This window comes from Chelonia mydas, chromosome 14 (assembly GCF_015237465.2).
Source record: "Chelonia mydas isolate rCheMyd1 chromosome 14, rCheMyd1.pri.v2, whole genome shotgun sequence".
Taxonomy (NCBI): Eukaryota; Metazoa; Chordata; order Testudines; family Cheloniidae; genus Chelonia; species Chelonia mydas.
Window position 1 is genome coordinate 28,779,431 of NC_051254.2, and position 8,930 is coordinate 28,788,360.

Consider the following 8,930-nt stretch of genomic DNA (forward strand, 5'->3'; position numbering starts at 1 on the left):
GAGGTGTTAGTACTGTTATACAAGGCACTGGAGAGACCTCATCTGGAATACTGTGTGCAGTTCTGGTCTCCCATGTTTAAGAAGGATGAATTCAAACTGGAACAGGTACAGAGAAGGGCTACTAGGATGATCCCAGGAATGGAAAACCTGTCTTATGAAAGGAGACTCAAGGAGTTTGGCTTGTTTAGCCTAACTAAAAGAAGGTTGAGGGGAGATATGATTGCTCTCTATAAATATATCAGAGGGATAAATACCAGAGAGGGAGAGGAATTATTTAAGCTTAGTACCAATGTGGACACAAGAACAAATGGATATAAACTCGTCATTGGGAAGTTTAGGCTTGAAATTAGATGTAAGTTTCTAACCATCAGAGGAGTGAAGTTTTGGAATAGCCTTCCAAGGGAAGCAGTGGGGGCAAAAGACCTATCTGGCTTTAAGATTAAACTCGATAAGTTTATGGAGGAGATGGTATGATGGGATAACATGATTTTGGCAATTAATTGATCTTTAAATATTCATGGTAAATAGGCCCAATGGCCTGTGATGGGACGTCAGATGGGGTGGGATCTGAGTTACTACAGAGAATTCTTTCCTGGGTGTCTGGCTGGTGAATCTTGCCCATATGCGCAGGGTTCAGCTGATCGCCATATTTGGGGTCGGGAAGGAATTTTCCTCCAGGACAGATTGGAAGAGGCCCTGGAGGTTTTTCGCCTTCCTCTGTAGCATGGGGACGGGGCACTTGCTGGAGGATTCTCTGCTCCTTGAAGTCTTTAAACTATGATTTGAGGACTTCAGTAGCTCAGAGATTGGTGAGAGGTTTATCGCAGGACTGGGTGGGTGAGATTCTGTGGCCTGCGTTGTGCAGGAGGTCGGACTAGATGATCATAATGGTCCTTTCTGACCTTAATATCTATGAACAAAAATGATTACAGGTCTAGAAAACATGACCTATGAGAGAAGATTGAAAAAAATGGATTTGTTTAGTCATCCTATAGAGAGGATAGGAAAACAAATGGCACATGGCAGATGCTAAGTTATGCGATTAATGCACTGCTGGAAGGTGCTCAGACACTACAGTGGTGAATGCAGTATTGGAACAGACTGCCACATCTGCTGTATAGTTAAGGTTAAACCTAAGTTTCTGTTTAAACCTTGACTCTTCTAAGTGCTCTAAAATCTGCAGCGTTAATTGGATTGCCTTGAAACATGGCATGCCTCCTCAGGACACAGGGTGGGGTTACTGATCCAAACTTGGGGTCATTTGACCAAAGGGTTTCCAAAATATTGCCCCCACCCCCTCCAAACAAACCAACCAATCAACTTTGCTGAAGATTCATGGATTCTACCAACTTTTTTTTTTGCTACAGCTAGGGATCAAACCAGGGCTCTAATTCTGGCAGAAGAGTCTCCATCGCTCTGGGGTTACCCCCAGAGAGTGCATGGACCACACCACCCTGGAGAGAAGCAAAGCTGAAAATGGCATGAGTTTAGCTCTTAAGGAGGGTGTAACTTGCTCTCACACACCACAGCGATCACACTGTGCATGTGCTGCCTGGGAAGTCAAGAGGGTTGCTAGTCAGCTACAGCTCACCAGATCTCTGTGGCTCAAGAGCCAATGTTCTGGCTATTGGTCCTGAATCACACATGGACACTTGAAATTCAACCCCATCATGGGCAAAAATCTGAATGGAAACAAGGGAGGCATCTTCCTACAATCTGCCTCTTTCAGAGAGGGTAGTAGTAGTATTTTGGAGAATTGCAATGTGAATGTAGCATAAAATTTAGAAGGCGCTTATGCTGTTTTTGAAAAGAAAATAAATTACACATGTGAATGCTTGCTGGGAGGGGAGGAGAATTAGGGGGAGGAAGAGGGGGGAAATAGGGAGAGGGGTTTGGGGCTGCAGTGAGGGGAGGAGGGATAACTGGGGGTGGATAGTAGAGGAGTTTGCTTGGGGGGCTCAGGTCAGGGTGAGAGGATGGGGATTAGGTGGAGTGGAAGAGGAAAGGAGAGGCTGAACGCTGGAAAGGGTGAGGTGAAGGAGGGTGGCAGAGCAGGAGGCATGGAATAGGGATAGGGGCATTTGATCTGTCAGTCCCACTGTCTCCATTCCCATGTGTGTACCAGGTTCCAGGCATCCTTACCCTTCCTGGGTGTCTGGACCCCTCTCCCTACCCCTGTGTGTGTGCCAGGATTTTGGGGTCCCTGCACCCTCTGGGGGAGTCTGAGCCCTTTTCTCTGCCTACCTTACATAAGCTAGGATCTGGAGAGGGTCTTATCACTAGAGGGAGGTTAGAGCCAATCTCCTGTGCAATGCTACCCCTATGAGCTGGCATCTGGGGAAGCCCTGCCCTCTGGGTGGGGAGCTGAGAATAGGCATGCTGGGAGCATATATCAGCTCTGCTAGCAACTTCACATTACAAGTATTTCAGAGCATGACCATTCTCCCCATTCCACAATATTTAAATGTATGGCGGATGGGGGCACTTAGAATTCATGTAGCACCTGCATGGCCTAGTGGAGAGACCACTGGACCAGGACTCAGAAACCCTGGGCTCTATTCCCAGTTCTGCCACAGGCCAGTGGAATGACTTTGGCCACATCAGTTCACGTCTCTTTGTCTCAGTTTCCCTGTGTGCACAATGGAGATTATGTTGTTTGATATACTGATGAAAAGGGCAATGTAAAGCTAGGTATTATCATCATTACCCATCCACAACAGTGTCTGAGTGCCACACCTACATGATAATTACAGCTGCCTAACTGTCCACTAACTCCTGCCAACAGCAGTTCTCTTTTTGTCAAAAAAAAAAACTTAGGCAATCACAGGGTGACCAGATAGCAAGTGTGAAAAATCGGGACAGGGGGTGGGGGGTAATAGGCACCTATATAAGACATAGCCCCAAATATCAGGACTGTCCCTATAAAATCGGGACATCTGGTCACCCTAGGCAATCCACTGACTAAAAGCTTTGTTAATGCAGAGTTAAAGACACCCAGCGGTATCTCGTGCCTTCCAGGACATCCAGTTCAGCAAAACTCAAACCTCTGAAAACCAGGACATGAAGAGTTAAGGCATTTCAGACTCAACCAGGAAATACACAGTTAACATATATGCCAATGCAACCTTAACTCTGCCCTCTTTGTACAATGCCCCAATATACCCATCACACACACTCACCTTCGCACTGTACTGAACAGGAGCTACCTACACCTGCCCTACACTCAATCACTAGCCTGCCCCATAGAAAGAACACATCTGCTATATTTTACAATTGCTTCATCCCCCTTTTTACAACCCTTCTCCCTTGTGCCCACAATGCCACCTAACAGTGACTTTCATTAAACTCACAGACCACACACCAAATCTGAGTTTTGCTGAAAGGGACATTGTGGAAAGGCGCAAGGTAACTCAGGGCAATCTTAACTCTGCAGGCTCTGTTTTTTGTCAGTAAATAAAATCCTATATGGAATAGAACATCACAGAAATTTGCTGCCATTCACCTGGAACAGTCATTCTCTTGTACGCTCTGATTTCTGATATATTCTTGATTGTGTTTTAGTGACTAGTTTCAGAAGCAGCAATGGGTTTGGTTAGATTCAAAATGCAATGTCCTGACCTGGGCACCTAGTTGGGCCAAGGGTTTATTTGTGACCAATTGCTTTGAATGAGGAAGAATAGAAGGGACTGGAGTTTCTCAGAGACCTTTACAGGAGAGAACAAGAGTGTGAAAACTGGCCTTCCTGGGGGTGAAAAGGGGCTTTCAGAAAATCACTTTAAGGATTTATTTATACTGTATAATCTAGCAGATTTTATTGGCATCTCTGTTTGTTTGTCTGTCTGTATATAATGTGATAACCATAACTTTTTAATACCACATGTGAGCAATTCCAACATTTCTGGGAACATTCTAGGTATCAGTGGATAGAATTCTATTGATTTTGGGAAAAACCAGAAAACCAAAAGGGGGAAATGGAGGGGGGATAGAGCCCCTGCCATCTGCTTAGCCCAGCCACTGATTCAAACACTTCTGTAATTGTCTGTAGGTCAAAGAACTGGTTGATGGCCCCACTGACGCCTTCCAGTTTAACAGTACCCTATGCTCATCTTCCCAATTGAGTTTAACATGTTGACACTCTGAGTGACATCTCCCAGAGAGAAAGAAGAAAAATAATAAAGGGGGTGGGGGACATGGAGCAAAGGGGGGCATGCACACAACTCGACATGGGAGGGGAATATGGGGGATGTCAGTGTATGGGGAGACATAGAACCCCTGGCGGGAGATTTGGGAACCCTGGCTTTGGAGAAAAGGGGAGCAGGGCATACATAGCCCCTAGTCTAGTAGGAAAGATTGGGAAGGGGAATGGTGCACACAGGGATAATGGTATGTGGGGGTGGGGGGAGAAGAATGAGAGGAGGGGGAAATAGGGGACACAGAACCCCTGATGGGAGAGATTAGGAGCATGTGGGGCATGAGGATGAGGGAGAATGAGGGAGTGCACACAGCCCCTGGCATAGGGAGGGGCAGAGGAGATGGGGATATTTGTATAAAGGGATGGGGGAATGAAGAGCACATGCAACCTCTGCCACGGGGGAGATTGGGGGAAGGGGAACACAGAGCCCTTGGTATGGAGGGGGAAGGAGGGACGGGGTGACAAGACAGAGCTCCTGTCATGTGGGGAGAATGGGGGATCCTGGAATGGGGGAAATGGAGGAAAGAGGAAATGCGGATGCACAGAGCTACTGACATGGGATGGGAATTGAGGACCATGGGGAAAGGGGGACACAGAGATCTCCAGGTGAGGGGGTGCTGGGGGAGACCAGTATGAAGGAAGCGGGTGGACAGAGCCTCTAGAGATTGGGGGAGTTGCAGATAGTCTGGAGGGTGGCACACCAGGAGCTTACGTGTGTGTGTGTGGGGGGAAGATGGAGTGATGCAAGGAGCCCTTGATTTGTGCAATGAATTCGGCCAACACAAGCTACAAAGTTTGTGACCTCCCAGTTATTCTGTGGTTCTGCTTTGTATTCCCTGTAGTTACCATGAATTCATCAATCTAGAAGGTTTAACTAAATGACTGAGGCTATGTCTACACTGTAGTACCTGCCCATGGCCTGGCTCTTGCCATGTGAGCATGTTTGAGCCATTCCCACCATGCCCTCCTCTGAGAGTCCACACTGCCACACTGGCACAGCAGCTACACAGCTCTGACATGAGGATTTCTGGATATCCCATGGTCCGTAGAAGCTCACCAGCTAGAGCCATTCTAGAAATTGGTTTCTGGTCCATTATGGGAGAACTTGTCTGTCCTGCCCCAGACCTCTGTGTGGAAGTGATTTTAGCCCACTAACACATTTCGCTGGAGCATTTCCCCCTCTGCTCCCTCCTCACTTTTGTGCATGATTCCATTGGGTGTGCTGCTCCTTCTGGCAGAGGAATGGCTTATGCACCAAGGCAGATGTAAATCCAGACTTTAGATTGGGGTGGGCAAACTTTTTGGCCTGAGGGTCACATCTGGGTATGGAAATTGTATGGTGGGCCATGAATGCTCACAAAATTTGGGTTGGGGTTCAAGAGGGATTGAGGGCTCTTGGGTGGGGCCAGAAAAGAGGAGTTCAGGGTGCGGGAGGGGGCCCCAGGCTGGGGCAGTGGGTTGGAGTACGGGGGGTGTGAGGGCTTCGGCTGGGGCTGCAGGTTCTGGGGTGGGGCTGGGGATGAGGTGTTTGGGGTGGAGGAGGGTGCTCTGGGCTGGGACTGAGGGGTTCAGAGGGCAGGAGGGGTTCAGGGCTGGGTCAGGGGCATGGTGGGGATCAGGGGTGCAGGCTCTGGGTAGCACTTACCTCAAGCAGCTCCTGGAAGAAGCGGTATGTCCCCTCTCCGGCTTTGGCATGGCCAGGCGGCTCTGCGCGCGGCCCCATCCTCAGGCGCCGCCCCTGCAGCTCCCATTTGCTGCAGTTCCCAGCCAATGGGAGCTGCAGGGTTGGCACCTGCGGACAGGGCAGCACGCGGAGCACCCCAGCTGCCCCTAAACATAGGAACCGGAGAGGAGACATGCCGTTGCTTCCAGGAGCTGCGGTGCGCAGAGCAGCCTCTGACCCCACTCCCCGGCTGGAGCGTGAGATCGGGGCAAGCCCCAGAGCCCACTCCCCAGCGGAATCCTATAGGCCAAAGTTTCTCAACTTTTCAGGTTGGTGACCCCTTATTCAAAATCAAAAATGTTTACAACCCTCCTCCCTCTTACACGTACTACAAGAACAAAAGCGTATCCATGATAACTATGATAAACCTGTAGAATTTGTGTGTGTTGTGAGAGGTCAATAGAGAATACATAGCCCAAGCAGTAGACACTCATGCTTTATAATACAGGGATCCTGCTTCAATCCCTGCTGACAACCTGACCAGAAAAATACCCAACCCACAAACAAAACAAACACCCTCAAGATCCTTTCGAGATGACCCCTAATCAGCCCAACTCTCATTCAGTTCAAAAGCTCAGCACAATGGGGCCCTGATACTGCTGGGCTATTTGGACACTACCGCAGTGTAAAGGATAACAGTAATGAATAACAATGAGCCTCATTTCCCCCTTTGTTAATTTCTCATCATCACTCCTCCTGACTTGCCCCAAAATTTGTTGGACTGGATCCTCAGCTGGTGTAAATTGCTGTAGATCCATTAAAGCCAACACTCGCAGATCTTGCTATATCTTGACTTTATATATCACATATATCTCGACTTTAGCAAAGCTTTTGATACGGTCTTCCACAGTATCCTTGCCAGCAAGTTAAAAAAGTATGGACTGGATGAACGGACTATAAGGTGGATAGAAAGCTGGCTAGATTGTTGGCCTCAACAGGTAGTGATCAATGGCTCGGTGTCTAGTTGGCAGCCAGTATCAAGTGGAGTGCCCCAAGGGTCGGTCCTGGGGCCGGTTTTGTTCAACATCTTTATTAATGATCTGGATGATGGGATGGATTGCACCCTCAGCAAGTTCGCAAATGACACTAAACTGCAGGGAGAGGTAGATACACTGGAGGGTAGGGATAGGGTCCAGAGTGAACTAGACAAATTGGAGGATTGAGCCAAAAGAAATCTGATGAGGTTCAACAAGGACAAGTGCAGAGTCCTGCAATTAGGACAGAAGAATCCCATACACTGTTACAGGCTGGGAACTGACTGGCTAAGCAGCAGTTCTGTAGAAAAGGACCTGGGGATTAAAGTGGATGAGAAGCTGGATATGAGTCAACAGTATGCTCTTGTTGCCAAGAAGGCTAACAGCATATTGAGTTGCATTAGTAGAAGCATTGCCAGCAAATAAAGGGAAGTGATTATTCCCCTCTATTCGGCACTGGTGAGGCCTCATCTGGAGTACTGTGTCCAGTTTTGGGCCCCCACTACGGAAAGGATTTGGACAAATTTGGAGACAGTCCAGCAGAGGGCAACGAAAATGATCAGGGGGCTAGGGCACATGATTTACAAGGAGAGGCTGAGGGAACTGGGCTTGTTTAGTCTGTAGAAGAGAAGAGTGAGGGGGAATTTGATAGCAGCCTTCAACTACCTGAAGGGGGGTTCCAAAGAGGATGGTTCTTGGCTATTCTCAGTGGTGGCAGAAGACAGAACAAGAAGCAATGGTCTCAAGTTGCAGTGGGGGAGGACTAGGTTGGATATTAGGAAACACTATTTCACTAGGAGGGTGGTGAAGCACTGGAATGGGTTACCGAGGGAGGTAGTGGAATCTCCATCCTTAGAGGTCTTTAAGGCCCGGCTTGACAAAGCCCTGGTTGGGATGATTTAGTTGGTGCTGGTCCTGCTTTGAGCAGGGGGTTGGACTAGATGACCTCCCGAGGTCTCTTCCAACCCTAATCTTCTATGATTCTATGATTCCTGTCTACTATAAACTGGTGTCTCCCCATGAGAATCAAAGAGGGCAGATCCCCACCTGGTGTAAATTGATGTTGCTACACTGGAGCCAATGAGGTCAGATTCCCAACTGGTGTACATTAGCCACTCTTCATAGGAGCCAATGGCTCAGAACCCGAGGGTATACAAAGTTGTGTCACTCCATTGAGTCAGAGGCACTAGATCCCAGATAGTGTAAACAGACCATCACTCCAGTGGACTCGGCAGAGCTGGGCGGATTTACACCAGATGGATATCTGGCCATTTGGTTTGTAATCAGCCCCTGCAGCAGAGATCTAAAACAAAGCCATTTTGTCCATTACACCCCAGCTCTGGGGCCAGTTCAATTTCATATATACTACAGTGCAAGAAACTGCTACCTGTAGGCATTTGCTACGTCAGGTAGCAGTGTATTACAATAGCAGTTTCTTACAATCTAATGTATCAGTAATTGCTATCCAACAAGGAGCAGTTTACTACACTACACCAGCAGCTCCCAGGGCTGTCTCCGCCTCCTTAACAGCCCTCACGGCCTTGGCCCGTCACTTCTCAACCACCCACCATGACAGCCTGGGTGAGTCCATCCCCAGCTGCTGTGAGAGCACCCCTCCAAGCCAGTTCCCTGCCTGGCACCCCCGTTCTCCTCAGGGGCAGCCTGGACATCCCCTCCCCCGACACAGCAGGTGGGGATGAGGAGACTCCGTGAGACACAGGGGGTAACTTTAGGGCTGTAGATTGTTCCCTCTGGGACCACAATATAAATAGCTGCAGGGCTGGTGGGTCCCGGAACTGCAGCAGGGGCAGATTGGCAGAGGCCCTGGGCGTTTTTCACCTTCCTCTGCAGCATGGGGCACAGGGCACTTGCTGGAGGATTCTCTGCACCTTGAAGTCTTTAGACCATGATTTGAGGACTTCAGTAGCTCAGACATAGGTCAGGGGTTTGTTACAGGATGGGTGGGTGAGATTCTGTGGCCTGCGTTGTGCAGGAGGTCAGACTAGACGATCATAATGGTCCCTTCTGACCTTAAAGTCTA